The sequence below is a fragment of the Anser brachyrhynchus genome (assembly GCF_964034855.1).
Source record: "Anser brachyrhynchus genome assembly, chromosome: 4".
Taxonomy (NCBI): domain Eukaryota; kingdom Metazoa; phylum Chordata; class Aves; order Anseriformes; family Anatidae; genus Anser; species Anser brachyrhynchus.
This window is the reverse complement of record NC_137698.1, coordinates 9916549-9940840: the sequence shown is the minus strand read 5'-3', so window position 1 is coordinate 9940840 and position 24292 is coordinate 9916549. Positions and strand designations below refer to the sequence as shown.

Genomic DNA, 24292 nt, shown 5'->3' with positions numbered 1-24292 from the left:
TGGAGGTATTTGCTAGCTAAGTGCACAGTTTAGTTCCAAAATCTATCAATATCCTACCTCCTCCAAATGTCTGAAATGACCAAGTTTTGCAAGCTCCCTGAGTTACCACTGGAGCTAAGCTTCTGCCTAATGTTTGGGAGCACTGAGAAGTCATACACGGAGCCTTAACCATGACAGATTTGCTAACCACACACTAGTAGGAAAAGTGTTGTATAGCACACAACAAAAACATGAGCTTCAGTTCCTGTGCCATGATTAAATCTGATTAGATTAAATCAAGGACTGTAGTTAAGCTTCAGTCAATTCTGTGTTTCACTTCAAAGTAATCAAGCAAATTCTTCAATGATGGCATTATTGGTTCAGAAAGGCTGTGAACAATTTATAAATGCAATGGATTTTGTCTAAATAGTTTGCAACTCCCAGAGGGATCTTTTTTGATCAAGGCTATGTTCTGCCTTCTGTTCCAGGAAGTTTGTGTTATGGCAATGTTTATGGAGGGGTGAATGGACAGAAATAAACCAACACATTTCATCTTTTGCTGAGATTTTTTTTTTTCAAGCCAAAGAAGTAAAAGAAAAGAAAAAATTGTTATATGTCCAGAGCCACTTAAGCTGTTTGGAGTCCAGAAACTCTTTTTTTTTTCTTTTTTTTCCTTTTTTTTTTTTTCTGAGAAATACTAAGGCATATTTTGTCTATATTGGTAGCATAGCAAAATTATTAATCTGTTTTTTCAGATCAATGACTTGTTCTGTGGAAACACAGATTTGGCTTTTTCCCCTGTCACAAGCTGCTTGGTTTGAAAGGGTGTAGACATGTAGTAGACATGTCAGTGTGAGAAAGTTTGAGCTAAGCCAAGAGTGCAGCAAATTCCAAAGGAAAGGCTGACTGGAAGGTGAAACCCAGTGGAAAGGCAAGGAGAGCCTGCAGATGCTCGTAGGCAGTAAACATGCAAATCCTCTCCCTCTAAAGTTACTATTGCCCTCCACATAAGGCTTTGTTACTATGCAGGTTGTCTTCCAAGAAAAGTTTGCTTTTCTCCTTTCCTGTCTTGCATTGAGTATAAAGCACCAAGACCTGACTTTTCACCCGAGGGTTATCAGGAGCTCTGCAGATCACACAGCCCATTGTTTGCTGCTGTGCTTACGGTCTGTATTCTGTAGTGGCCCTCTCCGAGCATCTAGTGGGGAGCAGGCTTTTCTGGCATGTGGCAATATCATCAGGTCTGACTTGATAACAAATGAAGGTCATGCTTTATAAGAATTCTCTCAGCTCCCCAGCAGTTGAGCCAATCAATCTGTAAGGAGCTTCTGCAAATGTCACCTTGCAAACTGGCTACACACTTTGGCAGGAAATTAGAAGGAGCAAAAACAATTCAAGAACCAGGTCGAGAAATGGTTATTAATTTTTTTCTTGTGTGTCTTTGCTGAAAGGGGAAATAATCATATCTCTTTCAGCACAGCAGAAAGAGAGGAATCATGACACATTTTAAAAATTCAGTATATTTGATGCAGCAATCTTGGTACATGGTGTTGTGAAGTGCCTCAGGGCTGCCACGCAGTTCCCTGCTTTTTCTCTTGTGTAGTTGTTATTTTAACTCAATCTTGTGGGATATGTCCCATCCCCAATTGCATTGTTTAAGGAGACAGATTTGTGACTAGCTGGTATTCTCTACTGACTATTTCTTTAGTAGTAGAAAGGCTACTTGGAACTTGGAAATACAAACCTGGCTGGCTGGTGCACTTCAAGCATGGTACGGAATGGCAAAGCTCTGCTCCTCTCTCATTTTAATTTCTGATATGATTAGGTGATACAACAGCAAGGACGTTTGCTTTCCTGTGCCCCTATTAATGTGGGAACAGAAGAGCTGGGAGGAAGAAAAGCTGTTCTGTGAGAAGTATGAGAGGGGAAGGAGTATGGCAGCTTCCTGTGCCAGCTTTCAGTGTTTCTTTTGTTTTGTTTTTGCCATCCAAATGTTCCAAGCACACCTAGTCAGTGTGAAATGCCAAAACCAGGATATGGATAACTCCTCTACTCCCTGCTACAGTTTTACACAGTTAAAAGATCACCATCCTGCTTTTACTAGTGACTTCCCAATAAGCTGAAAAACTAATCTGAAAGAAACATTTATTTTTAGTCTTTTATGGCCACTGCCCTCAGACTTCTCTCTGTAATTCAACAAATGGAAAGAATTCTCAGTGCAGTTCCTGATTGTAATTTTAAGACTAGAATATTTTTTTCATGTGTATATCTTATTTACATAGGAATAGTTACAGTGCCTTTAAATTGCACCTCTTTTAAAGCACAGAGCACTAGGGGGACCTAGGGGAGATGAGAGTTTTTTGGCAAACACTACTTCATTTTATGATCATCCAGGTGCTCATCACTATGTGTGCATGCATACATATGTATGGGTGCAGGCATACACAAACAGGTGGCCTACGGTTTGCCTATAAAGGGATAGGCAATGTAGAGCTATCTGTGTGAAAATAGATTGCCCAGAGTCAAATAAAGGATGCTTGGAAATCCCAAATGCCCCAAAGGTGGAATTTTGCCTCCAGTTCCTTCTATCTTTCTAAAGCCTTGAGGCTCTTTCCTACTGTACATCATATATCTTTTGGGAATCTCTAATTCAGAGAGTGCCTAAGTTGCTGGGAGGGATGGCTTGCTGCAGCTCTGCAAAAGGCTCACAGACTGATTGTGGGCAGCAGTGTGTATTACTGGGCTCTCCTTTTGTTTTTATTGCTGTTCTTTCTGTTGAGCCCTCTTCGAATGGAAGGTCACCCCATATCCTCTCTTTCCAAGTTCTGGTGGTAAATTAGAGGACTAGGTATTCAGAGCTTTGCCATCGCAGTGTTCTTTATAGCAATAACGAATAGATTATGCCTGAGACAGTCACAGGAAATTGTGCCTGGGGGTTAACTTCTCTGATTAATAACTTCACAGGGAACCATTTCCCTTCTTGGTTTCTCTTTTCTTGACCTCTAGCACTTTTGTCCTTTGTTTTTTGACTCAATACTTCTGTGTCATCAGTTTTTTCCTTCTTTTTGTCCTTCCCTAATGTGCTGATAGATAGATACACTCAAGGAAGTTATCAAAGTGCATTTTTCTCTTGTTCTTCTGGATAAGTCACTTACCTGACTTTTATCATTGTAATGTAAGTGTGTAATGATCCAAGTGACTTGGATGGGGAATTAGAAGAGCGTCACTTGCCGTATATTTTTGGTTATGCGCTTAGATGGAGCAGTTCATTAGAGCTCCCATTGGTCCTGACAACAGATTTATGAGGAGGAGATTGTTTTATCTTACATTCTTATCTTATGTTGTGCTGTGGTCTCTGGTCACAATTGGATATCACTTATGGTCATTTCCATTCTGTTTCAGATTTATGTTTTCAGCCGCATGGTATTCATTAATGTTTACTCTTCAAATTTTGTCCCTGATGTTTGAGCATTAGTAGATTTGTTAGACTGAGAGCTGTATATCTGTGGAATATTGGATTGATTTTTCTATTGGCTTTAGTTATTCTTTGTGCTAGATCATCCTTGCTGTAAGCTGTTTTTGGTTTCCTTTAGCCTTGATAGAGTTCTTCTTCACACACAAATACATATATATTTTTTACTGGAATGTTTCATTTCGTTTTCGTTCTTCCAACAAGACTATCTGCAGAAGATTCACAAAAGCTTCTTGAGAACCTTAAGATACACTAGACTCCTTTTATGTATAAATTTTCATATATGTATGACTCATCAGGCTACTTTAAAAATGGTGTGGCAGAATATGTACTAAATAAATAAATAAAGTCCACATACTCTAAGTTCCCATTTTTTCTTGTGGCAGGACATTTCTATAATTAATAAATCAGTAATTGGGAAAAAAAAAAAAAAGAAAAAATCAAGATGTTTTGTGAAATGAAACAATCATATTCTGGGTAAAAGTGATTTTAGCCCTGTTTTGTGTGTGTAATGTAAATAAATACATATATGTTAATTTTATTTACATAATTGTTCCTTGGAGAGGGAAATATAATCCCACACTGAAAGTATACTTGATGAAAACACTAGAAGCATGGAGAGGGTTTTTTGTTTGTTTGTTTGTTTTTGTCTAGTATAGTGTTGAAATCTAAATTTCTGAAGGTAATGGGAGCTAAGAGTCTTAAGCTTCTCAGGATGAAAGAACAATTTAAATGTCCAATTAAAGATTTGAGCTCCTAAGTTTAGGTACACAAGTAGTCACATTTAAGGCATTTTTACAACATTAGAGGCATTTAATCTACTTAACAAAAGGTTCAGAACTGTATGGTCAATAAAGCTCCAAGGATGATTTATCCAAGAGAATTTTAAATATTATATATTCATTTATGATTTCTTGGTTAGTTTCCTGAGTGTTTTTCACCGTAGAAATAAGTACCTGCTTAAAGACAAATGTGCTTTCTATGTCCTGTGAATTTGAGCATCTAACTTATTATCACCAAGTATCTACAGCTGCCTCACCCCTTGCTTTCTAAACTCCTTGAACCAAAGAGGAAAGGAACCTAGGTGTGACTGAATCCACCCCTAGTCCCAGAGTGGGTCAATGGTTTATGTCTAAAGGATTATATGCATTACACCCATCCTCTATGCTACTTAGCTAAGATTATAAAGTGTGATCACAACACAGCATTACAGTGCATTAGGATGCTGTTACTTTCCCAGCCCACTAACTAGCTATCTGTAGTGATAAGGGTCCTCTCTTACCACTTAGGCAGAAGTAACCTTGGGAGGCATCACTGCCCAAGGGGAGGTCCTGGCGTGTAGCCTGCTGTCATGTCAGAATTGATCAAAGGGCTCTTGGGCTGCTCACTGTTTATGGGGTAAGGTGGTTGACTTATGGTCATATTTGCCTACAGATGATAATTTCTTCCAAACTTGACTCTGATCAGATGGGGGGGGGGGGGGGGGCATTGCTCAAATTAGTCCTTGGCTATTTGTCTTTGGTCTCCCCCAAATTCAGGATGCAGCCATCACAAAGTGGACAAATCTCCCACGACTGCCACTGGTTGTTATCTGCTTAGCCCAGATGCTGTGAATAAGCCAGGTCTGGGAGGAAGCACACCATCACACATGTGCAGAAATCATGCTCAGTACATTCCTGGGAAACTCTCTGCTCATTTCAGTTGCTTTGGGGATCGTGCCTCTCGTCACATGTTTCTTCATGATGTAAGAGCCTGGGTGCAAGCAGTTCACTTGAACCATCCACGTTGGGTGTGTCTGAAGTGATCTCAGAGGTGCCCCTCCTGACTTTCATTCCCAGCACACTTATTCAAGCTGGGGGACAAAAGGATGGGGTCAGTCAGTCACTGTGACCATCTCTGGCAAAGGCAGATGAAAGCTCTCATATCTTTATTCGCTTGGTCTGCAGGAGCAGAGCTTGCTGCCAATAGTGTGCCTATATATAATTACCAGCATTTAAAATGCCAGTAAAATACCTTTAAAAATCAATGTTCTGAGGCAGAAATGTGGTTATCAGGGTAGCAGTAGGCTTTTTTTTCCTTCAATTTTAATTTCTGCTTGTTCAATTGCATTCGAGTTTACAGAGAACAGGGAATGGAGGGAATTAGTTCAATCTATTTTTAAAATTTACATTTAACTCAAGGTCCTGAATTAACGTGGACTGCAAACTACGTTTTAGAAGTTCACTGACCTTTTAAACATAAGGGTATTTTCCTTTGCAACTATGCACTGAATCTAACTTCTCTCCTCTCCCAATCCCATTCTGTTTCAAAAACAGTAGGGTTAGGACCATATGTTACGGAGAGATTTAGTGAGACTGCAGAAGATTTTTCATAGAAGGAACTATAACTCTAGACACTGTGTTGAGAAATAAATGAGTAAATGTTGTAAAAATGACTGTCCACCTACTGTTCTTTAGTGAACAGAGCCTACACAATTACAGCTGAGCACCTGAAAATAACATTTGGGGGTTTGGGAGATGTGTATGTGCCTTCATTTTGTAACTTCTGTCTTTAAAAAAAAAAGTTGCTGCAGGACTTCATGATTATGCAAGTGGGTTTTTGAAGTTGCTAAGCTGATATGGGGAAAACTTCACAACTTCTGTTCAAATTAGACATCATCTGCAGCTTGTGAGGCTGATGTTTGCTAGCGGCTCCCCACAATGGTGCTACTATGCTCTAACGATGAGTAATTGTGCCATTATAAGGCAAAATCCAGAATATCTTCCTGAATTTCACAGCCTATTTAACAGGGAAAATCATTCAAATGGTCATAATTATCAGAAGACATTTTCACTCCTGTTGATGCTGGGAGCAGAGAACCTGGATGCTCGCTGCTGGACTGGCTGTGTCTTTTGGAGCAGCAGCTTGATTGCACTTCCATTCTCGAGGGCCATTGTCAGACTGTCTGTATTGATTTGCACTAAGGATGCATTGTGCGTACCAGAGATTCCCTGCAGGATTCATGAACATATCATAGCTTCTAATCAAACCTATTCTTGTCCTGTCTGCAATTTCTGTGCAGCTTAACACCTCAGTAGACACCGTTATGTGTGGGGCTTTTTTCTTCCTTTCTTACTATTTTTAAGGAACTGATCTGATCACCTGAACTATCTGGCCTAATAATTAGCTGTTGCCCGTTAAGTTTGTTGTGATATATAGTGAAACCTTGGATAAATGGCAAAGAAGGGCACATATATGATTACACCATTTACGAGATGTAAACACGGGGGCAGACACCTGCTGTATATAAAGAGAAAACGAGTATTTGTAGAACTACAACATGGTGCTCGTACCCATGTGGTAGTATTAGAGGCAAGGAGGTATTGAATAGTGAGTGTAACCAACATTGTTATCATCAGGCTGAGTAAGTTAATAGTCCAGACCAGAGAGGAGACATTTCCTTTCTGAACTTTGACTCAAAAAGGGGGGAGCTAGGTACCATAGACTTTGTGCTTCCCAGAATTTACAGGATGAACATGTGTGAACCACACACCTGTATCGTGGCTTCTTCATTGGCAGCTGAAACCAGTTTTTGTATACATATGGATATAGATAGGGTTTAATGGGAACTTTGGCTCTTCATATTCCTTGGCCTTAGTATTTGTTGTGTTTTAATTTATTTACCATGTGAATACACTTTAATGTGTTTTTATTCTGACTGAAGAAAGAAATAGCCAGTGTTTTAGGGTGTAATACATCTTTCCTAAGTCCTAATACTGCATCTTTTTCACATTTCTTTTTTTGCTTCATTTCTCTGTCTGCTAGGCTGTCACTAAATGCAGAAGGGTGAAGTACTTTTAAGTGCATGAATGGTATGAACATTACCATGGAGTCTCTGATGTGTAATTAAAAAGACACCAGGAAACGGGTTCCCAAATAGCTGGGCAAAGGCAGGAGCTTGAACTGGAGCATGACATTGATTGTTCTCCACACAGTTTGTAATTTCTTCAGACAGGAGACCCCTCAAGCCCCTTCCAATTCTGAATGTACAGAGTTGGAGTGAACCTTTATCAGAGTAAGTGTAAGGTGCTTTTCTGTCTTGTCTCTTCTTGAAATATACCTTCCTACCCCTAAACATTGGAAATTGTGTATATGTTGAATTAGAGTAACCTCTGGTTTGGAGATTACAAAAACAATCTAAAATGACAAATTCTGCAAATTTTACACAGCACAATGTGCTGTATAAGATATTTTTAGTTTCATTTTCAGCATACACAGTACTTGGATATGTTTCTTCACTAAAATTTAAAGCTGCTGCCTGTAAATTTATTGCATTGAACGTCTGCCTTAGAAGTCAGACAGCTATACTACAGAAACTGCAAAGCAAATTTAATGTGCTGTAGAATGTGGTGCTGATTTCAGGTTTGAAAGTTTCATTTATCTTTCGTAAACTAAGGAAAATTATGTAAATCTAAAATTTTGTTAGTTTCTGAGTTTTCCCTTAATTACCATGTTCACACTATCATAATAGCTTAGTTTTTCAAAAGAAAACGCTATTAAGGTAGTTTCCTTTTTGTTTTCTAGGATGGAGATTTCATCCAATTCTATCATTATATTTACAGTGTAGACTTGCAGGCAAACATAAACTTGTTCTGAACTGAAAAATATCCATGTGTTACATTAATGCAGTTAAACCCATACTTAGTAACTTGATTCTTCGTAAAAAGTCCTGGAAAAGGCCGAATACAAGCAGTTTTATTTCATTTTATTTTTTATCTCTTGAGTATGAGCTAAGCAGCTGCCTTACATCATCCAGTGTAAATATGGATCACGTTTGTACTTTACTCATTTAGAGGATTGCCAAAAACAAATAGAAGCACCGAAAATGAAAAGCTCTGTATTCCCATTTGACGACTCTTAAAATAAAATTAAAAAACAAAATCCTGTAACTTCACTGGAGGTAATACATATAATGAAAATGCTTAAGTGGCTTCTAGTAGATGCAAATAGCTGGAGACATTGTTTAGAAAATTCATATAGTGAATAATGATAGGTCTACATTATACAAGTGAACCATGAATATAAATTTTAATATGATTGCTTATATCATTTGGTTCTCGGTGCAGTCATAATATTGACTGGAGCTTACAGATTAATTCTGGTTTTCACATCTCTCTCTTCATTTTTGTGTTGCTGTTTGGAGTTAAATATATCATATCCAGAAAGATGCGTGTGTATATTAATAAAAAAAAAAAAATCTGTGCAATTTCATTTTTCTGCATTCTACTTTTTCTGCATTCTACTTATCTTACAGAAATTGTCCACTGTGCATTTTTTCACAATTAAAAGCCTGATCTCATGTCATGTGATGTACACACATCTCATGTGCATGGCACTTCTTCCTTTGATTCTAAAAAAACTTCTTAGTGAAATTCTTATCTACCTGTTCAAATACAAAAATGAGATTTTGATCTCAGTGCAGTCAGCAGCAGAATTCCCGTGGAAGGTCGCTTTTTCACATTGTATTTTTCAAAATTAGTGATTTCTGTCTTTTTTAGAGCTGAAATATCTAGATCATGTATGAATATGTCATACAGCACAGATCCCAGGAGATTAGTACAGAGACCAGATATTAGTAATTTCCTGTTAATATGAAACTCTTCCTTTATCATTTTTGTCCTTGAACAGTATGTATCTAGGGAAAACCTTTCCCTCATATGCTGTGACAACTTCTGTTATTTGCGCCTTTAATCTTAAAAAAGGTGTGTTGTTTCCCCCCATAATTTTGTATTTAGCAGTGCTGTTGCTAATTCTGTTTAACTTCTCCCAGTTTCCTGGATGTTCCTATCTATGAACAGTGCAACGTTATTTTCTTTCCCCCAACTCTTGAAAGTAAAGAAGGAAACCTTAACTGTAAATCTTCAGCACGGAATAATAAATCTCTCCCAGATGAAGTCATCATCTCAATCACATATTTTTGGAATTGCTCCTCAAGACTCCTACTGAATTTCAATTTTTCTTTTGGTAAATCCAAAAGTTTTCCTGGAATGTGAGTTTTGTCTAACTGCCATGTAGCATTTTTTGTATGTGCATAAGTATCCTTCAACTCCTAAATTTTTTGTTAAATGGGGTACCCTGAAGTAAAAGTAATATAAATAAGAAGTAATGTGCATTCCAGTTGTGCCAAGGCTCTGAATTCATGCAATATTAATGAAGGTTTTGATTAATACTTCCACATAAAACTAAAGGAGACAGAATAAAGCCTTTTATATTAGCATCCCCACCCTTGTCTCTGCATTTTAATGAAAGCTTTGCTAATATTTAAAATGCATTTAAAGCCTCGAGTGCATAGGAAAGCTATGTAGTGAAAAAAAGATATGGACATTTTATTAAACAGAGCTATTTGAACAAAAGGATAAATGTCAGGCTAATAATGCCAGTGACGAATTCTGCAACTTGCAACATAATTGAAGATTTTAAAATGTATTTTACACTTTCATCCTATACCAAAAGGAATAAAGTGTCACTGGGCAAATACTATGCTTATACTTAGACACTTCCAACAAATCACTGCTGACCTATTCACAAATACTTCATTTAAATAGTATATCTTTTGTTAAATATTATAATACAGCACTTGTAGGCTCCTGAAGTGCCACGGGACTATAATGAATCAAGTAATGTGTTCCTGCTAACTGAATGAAGTATTTTAATAAGCAAGCCTGATTCATTTAGACATTTCCATTCATCAGACTAGAATATTATGCAGTATGAGAAGGAACAATGCTGAATATGCTTTTGATCACAATTTTTCTAACAGATTAACTCAGTTCTTAGGTGTAAACTAATAGAGTGCCTTCAGACCTGATGCTTAGTGGGAAAAATCCTTGGAAACCAGTTGGGTAGAAAAAGGAAAATATTTTGCTTACTGTTCAGTGCATCCAGTCACAGTATGCTCTAAACTACTTGGACTTGTGTTTAAAGAAATGTGTCTACATTTAACAGCCAGAAGCCAACCCCTTCATTCAGTAAGGTCACATGGAGCTGTAAAATAGAGTGCATCGTGTTGTGTTCTGATTCTGAATTGCAGTTTGCTTAGTGCACTCATTTAATGCATTCAGATGAGCCAAAGCTCTGCTCTAAAGTGCATCTAATACAAAGAACTTTGCCTTATAGAAACTGATGAAGTTAGATGGCCTTGCAAGGTCCCTTTCATTTTCTTCTTCAACTATTTCTTCTTTACCCCCCTCAATGCTTATGTAGGGAATAATCTTTCTATCTCTTTCTTTTTCTTCTGGTTACTGACAACCTGGCCTCTTCCTTTTCACTATTTCCTGGATGTGAGTTCCGACTATATGACATGGGTAGAAGAAAGGTAGGAGAAATTTGTCTCTGTGGATACCATAGTCCCAAGTTCACTTGATCTATGCACAGTGTCTTGCTTGTTCCATGCTTATTATAGATAAAGTAATAATAAATAATAATAAAAAAAAACTACAAATCTGTGGATACTGCTAGAGATTTTTGATTTTTTCTTACAGGTCAAAAGCTGTATGTTTTGTCCTCTGGATGTAAAATGACAGACTTGTTTTACCCAGTGAGGATTGATCTAACAAGGCATTGGTTTCAGTTGATATTGGCTTTCTGTAGAACTTCTAAAATATATTAAAAAAAAATCAGGCCTACGTTATGGAAATTTGAGTACCTGGAACTGCAAGCACTCTAAATCTGTGGCCATGTTTTTCTAAGCACAGGTCTTTGGCTTCTTATGTTCGTCAAATGTGTACTAATATATGCGTATGTGTGTATGGATGGACACTTACGTTCATGTAAATTTTCATTAAAACAAATTTGAGACACTGGTTTTTTTTGGCCCCTAATTCATAACGTTAAGACTGAGCTGTAGCATAGCACATCAGAAATGCTAAAGTATAATCAGAAGTAGGTGTGTAACACTACTCCTTTTCACATGTCCTCATTCGTTTGTTTATCTTCAGTGGTTTCATTTCAGTGGTTGAAATCCATGAGAGTACTCACATAAGTAATAATTACAATATTTAGCTACAGGCATTTACCACCATATTTCTGAATGAGTAAAGTCAAATGCTTTAAATCACAATCCTAGAAACTTGATTTTGATGGAAGCTGGAATATAGTTATCAACTATACTCCTTTAGCTTTTTCAAAGGTCTTCATTGTTTGTAATTGTTTTTAATATGTTATGAAAATTGACATTGCCCAGGGCCTAATTTCTTAATATACGGTTTTATCTTATCTTCATTTATTCTCCCCTGTTCTTTACTCATCCACCCTCGATGCTCTTCTCTGGTGTGTCTGGCTGTATGCACAAACACACGTTTGTGGTCAGTTTTGTTTCACTGAGTAATCGTTGTCCTACTGCTAATAATAACAGCTCCTGAACACTCGTAATCACTTGTTAACTGTGGGGGAAGATATTGCAGTGCAATTGTTTTTACTAGTAAAATATTCAGAAGATAATCTACATACTGGGCTGATATAGATGGTTTGTGTACCAGAAAACTGTAGCAAGGGCAAAGAGAGAGGGTACCAGCTAGGCAGAAAATACTCTCAAGCTCCACCAGGTGCATGCTTTTCCCCCCCAGAAAGAGAAAGGTTTCTGGCAGCAGTGCCTAGAAGAGTCTAAGGAAGAGGGTGAGGAATGCTGCAGGTGCCACTCTAGCTTTGTCCACAAATCTTGAACTGACATCCAAAAATAAGTAAAGTGTTAGCTAAAAAGAAAGCCAGGTGTCTGGCATCCACTCCAGAATAGGATTAAGCAAGGTCCTTCATGGCAAGAGAAGGATGGTAACCTCAACATGGGGAGGGGAGAAACGTGTCAAACCTAGATTTATAATGCTGCAGCCAAGGTCACTGCCTGCTAACTCTTTGGGTTGGGTTGTTGTGAAGTGGGGAGCAGAGGGCTAGCCCCATCTTTTTGCAACATTTTTTATGGTTGTTTTCAGCCTCTGGCATGGTGGAATGGGGCAATCTGCCCTGCTTGATACAGCACTCACTGTGACTTCATCCTTGGCTAGTGGTCCTAGGGCATCCTGATGCTGTGCACTTATATTCAACATTGTCTTGAGATCAAACTGCTATCTACATTTCCTTTTCTAAATTTTTGTTTGTGTGTTTGTTTTACTATACATCTGACTCTTGTGTCATTTTCCTTTTATGTTATCTTTCTCCATCTCAGCTGTGGTCTGATTTACTTTGTGTTTCATTCTGAGTCATCTTTTTCTGTATAAGGAACTATCCGCGCTGCATGGCATTTATGGCTAATCATGAAATCATGGTGTTTCCTTCTCCATTAATGTCAAAAGTGGTAGTTTTATAATCCTCTTTTTGGGTTGCTGTTAATGTCTTATGTTGCCTGTTTACTGTGAAAGCACTTCTATTTGTCTGAGTGTAGATGAAAAATTGTATATATTTTCCTTAAATAGTTTTGGGTGAAAGCAGTTCATTGTGAGACAGAACTGCAGTCCTGTAAACTTGTCTTAGGTTCATTGCTACTATAAATGTAAAATCTGTCTTTTTACAGTACTTAGAGTATTTTCTGCCTGAGACTCCACGAACATTTACACCGATTAAATAAGACAGACTAAATCCAAGAATTACACAAACATTTTCTTTGTGCATTGGGATTTTATGTTCGAGATGGATGGCTAAAGACATTGGCACTGTGAGAGTTTCTTTCAGCCTGTGGGTAAAACCTAGTTCAGTCCCTGCTACAAAAAATATAACCTTTTTGATAATCTCTAGCAGCCTGTGCAAAAGAGGCTGATGTTGTCCACCCATTAAAGATAAAAAACATATATTTTTTTTTACATCACAAACATCTGGCTGATACTCTGAAGCAATCAGTGTTCAAAAGTAAGATGCAAACATCAGTAGAAAAGTAACTCAATACAGTAAAAAAAAAAAAAAAAAGTATGCATATGTAAATTTAGTGCTGAGAATCTAGTACTTTTAACTCTCTCCAAACAACAGTATCTGAAGACCCAACTTTCCATTTCCTTTGCGTTTTCTTCATGTATCTCCCACCCAAGCCCAAAGCTGACTCCTCTTATTCAGACTGGGAGAACTGCATGCCCCTTGACTTCATCTGAAATGCTTGCTAGAAGAAATGCAAGCAAAATGCAGCCAGCTAGAATAATGACCAAGTTACCTATCAGCACTGTTTTACTGTTATAGGCCTTTTTGATTAGATCATTAACTTGGAAATGCCAGGATTTCTGGTTATGGCTGAAATTATGGTTGTGTTTTTGTTTGTTTGTTATTGTTTTTGTTTTTTCAAGGATGGGGCAATTTAAAAAAAAAATGGAGAAAAGTTGGGAGAAGAAGATAAGGTCAGTGTTCACTTATGAAAAAAGATAAATCGGTAGAATGAACAGAAAACTGAACTTCCACTTAACGTCATCCAGGTAAACTCACTTTGAGAAGGGAAAGAAAAGGGGATTGCTGGTGCTGACACCCAGTCATATATACAGTAGGTTTTATCTACTTCAGGATCTTTTCAGAAATCAAATAAAAGATAGAACTAACTAAATTTCACCATCCACAATCAAATTGGGCAACATTTAACCTAACATTACTTTTTGAGGGAAAAAAAAAAAAAGAGATGTCTCTATAAAATTAATAATTCTGAGACCCTGTTAGCTACTTCCATACCCATCAACTGAAAATAACTGTCAGTGACTTTCCTCTGAAGGAATCTAGCGGGAGTAGGTACCTCAGCACTGTCAATTAAATTGTCTCCCTTCCTATTTCTGTTATTTTCATCTGTGTGCGTCATGATTTTGTGTTCCGCTTCCTTATGTGATGATCAAATAACTGGGGTGGTGAAATGTGTGATGTAACCAAGGAACCAAGGAATTTTTTCCTACGTTATTTTTCTTCTCTCTAAGTAATTTGCACTTATCAGGGAATGAGATAACTGAATTACGTGATAACCTGGGCAGGGGCAGGCAAGGTATGTAACTTTATGTTTTTCATTCACTAGAAAATTTAGTAGTATAGAGTTTTCCTAAAGTATATTTTGGCGAGTAAATATTTTTATAAAAGTTTACTTATTTGTTTATTAGAAGAAGAATTGGACTTTTCATTTTTATTGCTCAGTCAGTTGATACTGAAACTTGAGTATCAAGGGAGCGTATGCATTGCAGAAGCATCAAGGGCACCTTTATCTGAGTTCTGTGAAACTTGTCTTGGAAAATGGGAATGTTGCATTAGGTATTTTCTGTCTCTTTTTGCTGGTTATTCAAAACAAACAAAAAAGTGTCTTGGCTCATAAAAATACTCTGGGATGACAGCAGGAATAATAAATGATACAGGGATTTGACAGCTTGCAATTTATGTGTGACTGCAAAATATATGTTATGTGGCCACATGGCCTGAAGTCTACATGAAAGAACATAAATTTGGTATGTGTTGCCTACTATGGCAGCACTGTAATAAGTTTTTAAAGAAATAAAAATTCACTTAATGAGCAATAAAATAATAAGAAACAAAATAGCCATTTCTAATGATCTCCAGAATTGTGTCTTTATATCCTTACAATATGTTAGCACAGCCATGGCTCATTGAAAGTTCTAGCTCCATCCTCTTTGATATTTCTGTTCCTCTGTTGTTGTTATTGTTGTTGTTTAAATGCTCTTAACGTTTTCCCAAATGAAGAGAATGTGGGTTAAAAATCCCTGTTTGAAATTCTGCAACCCTGTGGCTCCATATGTAAAAGGAGTCCCCTGGAGAGATGTGCAGCAACCTGGAGAAAATAAGCACTATTAATGGAGGGGAGGGCAGAAATGGGAGAGAAGGTTAAACAGGGAAAGAGGTTTTCCCTGCACAACTCACCTATTCTATTTAAAAGAAATCAAGCTTTTATTTATTTATTTTTTAAACTGCCTTTGAGCTTTTAAGCTTGATTTAACATTGTTTCAGTGAGGTAGACATTATTTTGGTTTATATACTTAATGTTTTATAGTTTTTGAAGGCACAAGGCTGTCTATGGAGATTATACATTTCAAGCATAGATGTTAGAAGGAAATGTGTACAGGGTCAGATTCAGGCAAAGATTTTAGGCCAGGCTTAATTTCATCCTTATTAAAAATAATAATAGAGAAAGAGAGGATGTATTTATTTAAAATAAGCTCAAGTGTCAGCAGGACTAAGCAGGTTCATATGGTATGTGCTATCCTGCATAAAAACAGTTTCCTAAATGAGGCTGATGGACGAGGTTTGAATATTGGTGACATTCTTTTGGCAACGCTCCGTGAACTGATGTGACATTTAGATCTGCCAGTTTTGTAGGACAAGAACTGCTGAACAAAGTCAGACTAAAAATCGACCTGACCTGTTTCTAGCAATGGCAGTAGTAAGTGCTAGAGAAAAGTACTAGAATAAACTTGATATTTCTTTCTGCATTCTGACTATGTGCTCTGTAGATATTTCAAACAACCGTATGGGGCTTTGATTTTTGGAGCATGATATTAAAATCTATCATTACTTCATGAGAGGGAACAATATCATGCAAGATCTTGAGTGCAGATATGAGTGATTTCTTTGAAGCACCATGTCTCTGTAGGAACTGATAGAATTAAACATGAGCATTGGGATTAGCCGCAAACTTTGAGTTGTAGGCATATTCACTTAGTACTTTGAGATCTTCATGATGGTCTCCATAGAACTCCAACAAATCCACACAGGATTTCACTAAGAGATCCCAGAGTCCAGGTATTTTAATGATCTCCTTTAAATTCACTGCTGCCTTCCGAAAGCAACTGTGCATTTCCCATTCAACAGACAAGTCTTCAAATCCCCCCTTCTCATACTCTGAGAGGATGTTCTTCTGCTTAGACCAGCTATAGTAGTCCAGCAGTCCCCTGTAAGCCTGAATCAGTTTCATCTCTTTATCCTGAAAAGTTGTTTGTTCTCCAAACCTCCAGCTTTCTGCCAGGGACAGGTTTTGGTAGGCTTCACCTATTAGTCCATCACAAAGGAGATGAAAGGCATGCTCTAAACAAACCTTCAAGTACCTTTTTACTTCTGAAGTTTTCATCTCTGAAAGAGTTGAACTCTCTTATGCTGCTATGTGAATGGTTGCACAGAATTTCTGTTCCTATTCTCCCAATAATCTCTGATTTACCCATGTATTCTGTAGAAAAGTCTTTCTCTAGTGACTCAGTGTAGAAAGTCAGAAACTCTGCAGCTCTTTTCCACTGCTTCTGTAGTATGGCATCCTGAATGTAATTTAAACATGCTTCCTTGCTCTTCCTGAAGCTTAATTTGTGTTCATGGGAAGATGGGGCTCAGTAGAAGTGCTGTGGCGGGCAGGACCGGTGCAGGGCCGGCAGCAGGGCACTCCCTGCCTCAGCCAAGGAGAGCTGTCCATGGATCCATGGGGAGCGGCCGGCGTGGCGGCCATTACTGGGGGCCTAGCGGCGGCACGGCCACTACAACTGTCGCCGCCTGAGGGCGGCCACCATTTTGACCCTGGCTGGGAGCGGGGCCGCCTGGACACGTTCCTGTCTGACACGATTTAGGTATTCCTGCTCCGGCAGGGGGACTGGACTAGATGATCTTTCAAGGTCCCTTCCAATCCCTAACGTTCTGTGATTCTGTGGGCCGGCAGACACTTATTTACTCTACCTGTTTTATTGTTGGTAAATGACATTACATGTAGTCAGGTGGCATTAAGAGTATGAAAAAGATTTTTTTTCTGGAAGATGTTGCTTGTCTGTTTTTAACATCGTTGGCATGATATAAGTTGAACATTCTCTTGTGATACAGCACTGACTAATGAACTACTTTATTTTTAATTTTGATTTCAGCAATGATTTCTGACTTCAGATAAGTGTCATTAGTGCTATGATTCTAGGTTACCATCTTCTAATCATCCCAGTCTGATCATTTTTTTGCCTCAGTCTTCACTGGCAATGGCTATAGCCACAAAGCCCAAGTCCCAAATGGCAAAGGCAGTGACTGAAAGAATGAAGAACTGCCCACTGTAGGAGAATATCAGGTTCAAGACCAGCTAAGTAACCTAAAGGTGCGCAGTGTTGGGACTGGCACTGTTTAATATCTTTGTCAATGACATAGACTCGGGATCAAGTGCTCCCTCAGCAAGTTTGCCGATGACACCAAGCTGTGTGGTGCAGTTGACATCCCGGAAGGGAAGGGATGGCATCCAGAGGGACCTTGACAGGCTTGAGAGATGGGCCTGTGAGAACCTCATGAGGTTCAACAAGGCCAAGTGCAAGGTCCTGCAACTGGCTTGGGGCAACCCCAACCACAAATACAGGCTGGGTAGAGAATAGGTTGAAAACAACCCTGCAGAGGAAGGACTTGGGGGCATTGGTGGATAAACTCAACATGAGCCATCAATGTGTGCTTGCAGCCCAGAAAGCCAACCATATCCTGGGCTGCATCAAAATAAGCGTGGCCAGGCAGGCAAGGGAGGTGATTCTTGCCTTCTGCTCTGCTCTCATGAGACCCTCCTGGAGTGTTGCATTCAGCTCAGGGGCCCCCAGCACAAGAAGGACATAGACCTATTAGAGCAAATCCATAGGAGGGCCATGAGGATGACCAAGGGGCTGGAGCACCTCTCCTATGAAGACAGGCTGAGGGAGTTGGGGTTGTTCAGCATGAAAAAGAGAAGGCTCTGGGGAGCCCTTATAGTGGTCATCCAATACCTAAAGGGGGCCTACAGGAAAGCAGGAGAGTAGTGATAGGACAAGGAGTAATGTCTTAAACTAAAAGAGGGTAGATTTAGATTAGATATAAGGAACAAATTCTTTACTGTGAGGGTGAGGCACTGGCACAGGTTGCCCAGAGGAGCTGTGGATGCCCCATCCCTGGAAGTGTTCGAGGCCAGTTTGGATGGGGCTTGGGGCATCCTGGTCTAGTGGAAAGCGTCCCTGCTTACGGCAGGGGAGTTGGAACTAGATGATCTTTAAGGTCCCTTGTAACCCAAACCATTCTATGATTCTATGGAAAGCGCTCGAGTCTTTCCACACTTTCTTAAGTGCAGATTAAAAGACATCCATGGCATTTTAGTAGATAGAATCCAAGTCTAACCACATGCTTTTATTATGTTGATAAATAATACCCACTGCTTTTGGCATGGATGGAGAGATTGTGTCTAGCAGACAAGAGGAAATAAAGGAAAAAAGAAGGGATATAAAGAATGAATGAAAGATAGACCTGAAGTGGACAGAAATAATATTGGCATATTAGAAAAGAACTTGGGATAAACGAAACAAAGCAAAATCAAACAAGACTGTGCTTAACTAAGTTAACTAATTCACCAATTATGTCAGAGCCCCAAATACAAGGGTTTAGAGTAGTTATTAAAACAGAACAGACAGAACAGTAAGCTTTATTTTAAGATGAATTCTAGAAAAGTAATTGCCTAGCTTTAAGAAGTTTATGAATGTAAACTTGTATCACTTATTTATCAACCAAAAGTATCAATTGTTTTTATTAGAAACTTTATTATAAACAGATTGTTTTGGAGAAAGATTATTAGAAAATGTTACCAAAAGCATTTCATAACATGTACATTATAATCAGGATAGATTTCAGTTAGTCAGCTGATAATCCTGACGTCAGTGTTTATTAGGTTAGAAGAAAATGAAAACAAATTCAAGTGTTTTAAGGAGAAGGTGAAATGAAGATGGAAATGAAATGCAGTTACTCATTTTCTGCACCTGATAATTTTCTTTTGGTAGTTTTCAGGTGAAATGATATAATTCAGCGTTGTGTCTGAGAAAACACTTTTAAACATGTCTTTTCGGAAAAATATAGTATGCCTATAGCCTGTATTATGATCTTATGACACACCTTGAAAAGGATTTAGCACCCCCGGTTTTAAAGATGCTTTAAGACTTTTCAAATCCTTAAACGCAGAGTCTGCAGATCAAGACCATTGCTATCAATGCTGGGAATAAATCAGAGAGTCTGGATTTGTACCTGAAACTCCCAGGAGGGGAAGTTCTCCAGAGAAAAGCTTCATGTGACAGGCTTAAGCTCCATAATGTTTTCTACATTCAGATATAAATCCATTTATAATGAAGAGGAGAAAAGGTAACAGTAGTTTTAATATCAGATTTCCCCTATAAAATCACATTTTTATCTACATCCTAATCCAATTGCAAAAAATACCACTCCCTGAAAATCCAGGAAAGCTGATTTCTAATAGATGCCCTAGTATTTCATTTTAACTCTTAATATTACTCATTATTCTGAACCAGATCAAGGAACACATCAAAGAAATTGTCGAAAAGAAAGCATCGTATGATGTGCATTATCCCAGAAATGTTCACAATGGTAGTCTTTATTTTAAGCCTCCGGTCCCACCACTACAAGAAGATCACTGCTACAAGTAAGGGTTGGTAGGATCAAGTCCTATTACTATTCTAGAACAGAAATTGCTCAGTCTTTGTGAAATTAACACCCATATTGACAAATTATACAGAGCTGGAAAGCTGCATCTAATTTGCATATAAACTGTCTTTACTTTTTCAAGCAAAATGAATACTTCTAGGGTCAGGCACTGTCGTGCTGGAAATTGTCACAGCTCCCGTCCCGATTTACATCACTGAGAATTTGCTCCACTGCCAAAAACAGAGTTAAATGAATGAAGGAACTTAACTCTTATCTGAGTTCATTTAGTAATGACATGTCCACAGTTCGTAAACTAATCCTTCAACTCCAAGATAGCCAGGGGCACTGTTGTAGACAACATTTTTAGCCTCTCCACTGCAGGATTTTCTTCAGAAGTGTGCAGTTAAAAGTACTTTCACTTCTCTTGACAACCTGCCTATCTGTTTTATTATTGTCATTGCTTTCCCTCAGGCTCTGCCAAGAAGTTTGCACTTGCAGCTTGATCAAATTACATGCTTTCCCTTGATGTGAACATGTAAAACACCACTGTGCCTGGTTCAGGAAATGACAACAAATTACAGAACGTCCTTTATTTACATCACCGATCTGAATCCAGTCCAAGCCACTAGTGACTGACTGTCATTCCTAAATAACCCATGTGAGATGGGAGAGAGTCTTAATCATTTTATTTTTATAAACAAAATATTTCTTCAACATGAACAAGAAAAGCCTAAAAATTCACATATGGTGTAGCTGAGCTGCAGCTGAGCTTCACTGGAAAGGGAAAATATTTCCAACAGATGTTGAACTGTAAGGCAGCACTTGATTGACAGCAGCATCTTGAAATGATTGAGGAACAGAGGCTGCTCCTCCTTGTATTTTAATTCACCAAATGGGAGCTCCTAGTTCTTCTCACAGTCACCATTATGATGATAATATTAGTACTGATTAAGTATCTAAACACAACAGCAATAATCACAGTAATAATACCACATAACAAATAGCAAAAGTAGTAATTTACATAAAAGGTACTATTACCAATTACCTCTAATAATGAGAATTTCAGGAATATCTCAACTAACCTATGCCAATAATACTCTTCTCCAGCAGTTTTTAGAAGCTCCAAAAAGAGAAATAAAACCAGCAAATCCTGGTGGCTTTTTCTGTCAAGCTTTGAAGTGAGATTCTCAAGTCTAATCATGCACATCAGCTGTGCCTTAAAATTACTGATAAGATGGAGTTTGAGATTATCTTTGAATGATTTAGTGTTCCCATATCAAAAAACAAGCAAACTTTCCTTTGGGCAAGTAAAGGCATGTTCTGCTTTACTCAGGTTTCATCTTTTTGTTATTTGTGATACCAAAATTCTTGCATTACTTCTCACTTTATGGCAGGTCACAAATTTTGTCTGTCTCTTACATATTGATCCCTGAATTTCTCTTCATCAGTATTATTATTTTTAAGGTATGGTATTATTGTTATTTGGAGGGCAGAGTTTAGTTGTTATCATTCTGTTAAAATAGAACTGCTGTCCAAAATTCTTGAAGATGGATGTGGTTTCACATTAAAATTAATCAGCCTGATATGATTAATAATCTTTGATGATCACATAGAATTTTCCCAGGTAATTCATTGTGTAAATGAAATATTTAATACTGGATCATTATTTCTTTGAATGCATACCATCTGGGATATCATATATGATAATTGTTCATAATCTTGCAAAAAAGGGTATCTGAGTTTTTGCTAAAATTAGTTTTTGCCAAAATTAAAACTCTCTGGAAACTTTCAGAAATCTCTTTGGCCTCTGTAGCAATTTATGAAGTGTATTTTAAAGTACAGATAGAATAGATGCTAACTTGTGTAGCTCACAATCTGTATGCTAAACTCATCTACATCCTATTTCAGTTTCTGTCACTGCAATATTTCTTTTGCAATTCCTGTCTGATTTACCTTTTAAAAATATTGTTGCATTATTTAATATGGTGCTTAAACTAATCTCATATTACTGATAAGCTTTTGTGTTATCTGATAAATCAGCATTCAGAGTAAGAAGCATTTCACTTGTCCATGTTTGTGATATCAGATTGTTGACAAAGAAAATTAAATGTGCTGTTCTCATTAACAGCAGTGGGAACTGAATTTACAAAACAGAGATGAGAAATCTCTTGCATTAGCTCTGCAGGCCAGCTCACGCCTGTTGCTAATAGAATTCCACCTGTGTTATATACCAGCTTTCAGTTTCTCTTCAAAGTAATCTGGCATTTAACTTGTGTTTTCCATAGCATCAACTGCCTGTCAGCAAATAATAAACTATGCAATTTTGAGAGCCATGGAGTTGAAACGAAAATATTATAAAATAGGATGTGTGGTGTAGTATTGAGTGCTATATGAGGTGCATGTGAATAGAATTTGTGTGAATTTTTGCTTAACTCAACTTCATGGGAAATAATTTGTACTGTAGGGTAGCAAGGTCAGTCTTACTGCTGTCGAGGTACATAGGAAACGCAGGAATACTCAGACACTAGGGGATCAGCTCAGGACTGATTTTATTGATTAAGGGAGTTACATGAAATGTTACAAACTTCTAAAGAGGTGGAAGATCTGGATTCAAAAGTATGCTCTGCAGCATCATTCTGAACTGTTCCATTTGAAATTTAGTCCTGTATTTTTCTAACCAAATACTTTTGTCACTTAAGTGTTCATAAAATTTTATTTATTTTAAACTGTAATAGGTACTTATAAAGCTATAGTACTGGCATCCTGAGGAGCTAAGGTAACTAATCTATCCCAGTTTAGAGAATGGGAGCTCAGACATTAAGTTGAAAGTCAATTCAAATTGTTGCAATGCCTTGATATTCCTTTGATACAAACCAAAATGATGTAATCGTCGGGAGTGGTCAACAGGGACTGCTTAGTCTATCTTTGGTAATAAGACTGCTTTGTGTCAGACAGCATTAAGAGAAGCTTTTAAGAAAAAATAATAGTTTTCTGTTTGTGTTTTTATATATATATATATTTTATTTTGTTGTTGTTGTTTTTAATCTTGTCATTACCAACTTGAGCTAACTGAGCTGTGTTTGAATAATAGAATCGTTTAGGTTGGAAAAGACCTCTAAGATCTTGAAGTCCAACCCTTAACCTAGCACTGCCAAGTCTACTACTAAACCATGTCCCTAAGCACATCTAAATATCTTTTGCCTACTGCCAGGGTTGGTGAATCAACCACTTCCCTGGGCAGCCTGTTCCAATGCTTCTCAATCCTTTCAGTGAAGAAATTTTTCTTAATATGCAATCTAAATCTCCCCTGGTACAACCTGAGGCCATTTCCTCTTGTCCTATCACTTGTTTCTTGGGAGAAGAGATCAACCACCGCCACGCTACAGCCTCCTCTGAGGTAGAGAACAATAAGGTCTCCCCTAAGCCTCCTTTTCTCTACGATAAATAACTCCAGTTTCCTCAGCTGCTCCTCATAAGACTGGTTCTCTAGGTCCTTCACCAGCTTCATTGCCCTTCTTTGGACATGCTCCAGCACCTTGATGTCCTTCCTGTAGTGAGGGGCCCAAAATTGAACACAGTACTCGAGGTGCGGCCTCACCAGAGCTGAGTACAGGGAGACAATCGCTTCCCTGGTCCTGCTTTCTGACATAAGCCAGGATGCTGTTGGCCTTCTTGGCCACCTGAGCATGCTGCTGGCTCATATTCAGCTGGCTATCGACCAATACCTCCAGGTCCCTTTCAACCAGGCAGCTTTCCAGTCACTCTTCCCACAGCCTGTAGCTTTGCATGGGGTTGTTGTGCCCCAGGTGCAGGACCCGGCACGTAGCCTTGTTGAACCTCATACACTTGGCCTTGGCCCATCAATCCAGCCTATCCAGATCTCTCTGCATAGCCGTCCTACCCTTGAGCAGATCAACACTCCCACCCAACTTGGTGTCATCTGCAAACTTACTGAGGGTGTACTCAATCCCCTCATCAAGATGATTGATAAAGTTATTGAAGAGAACTGACCCCAGTACTGAATCCCGAGGAACACCACTAGTGACTGGCCTCCAACTTTAAGTCCATTTATCACAACTGTTAGGGCCTGGCCACCCAGCCAGTTTTTTTACCTAGTGAAGCATACACTTGTCCAAGCATTGAGAAGACAGTTTCTTCAGAAGCATGCTGTGGGAAACAGTGTTGAAAGCCTTATTGAAGTCTAGGTGGACAACATCCACAGACTTTCTCTCATCCAGTAAGTGCATCACCTTGTCATATAAGCAGATCAGGTTCATCAAACAGGACCTGCCTTTCGTAAACCCATGCTGACTGGGCCTGATCGCCTGATTGTACTGCATGTGCCCCATGATGGCACTCAAGATGATCTGCTCCATGAGCTTCCCTGGCACCTAAATCTGACTGACAGGCCTGTATTACTGTGGGTCCTGCTTCTGTCCTTTCTTGTAAATGGGCATC

General features: G+C 38.4%; 1 protein-coding gene and 1 pseudogene across 14 annotated transcripts in view; one reads left to right on the top strand and one right to left on the bottom strand.

Annotated features, from left to right (window-relative positions):
• Positions 1 to 24292, top strand: part of GRID2 (glutamate ionotropic receptor delta type subunit 2) — an 800504-nt gene that overhangs the window by 591109 nt on the left and 185103 nt on the right. The window lies entirely within an intron of this gene.
• On the bottom strand, positions 486 to 23342 carry LOC308194706 (TATA box-binding protein-associated factor RNA polymerase I subunit A-like; annotated as a pseudogene). Its single transcript has 2 exons — positions 23180 to 23342; positions 486 to 16814 (listed from the first exon to the last, which is right to left on the bottom strand). The product of its transcript is annotated as a TATA box-binding protein-associated factor RNA polymerase I subunit A-like (transcript).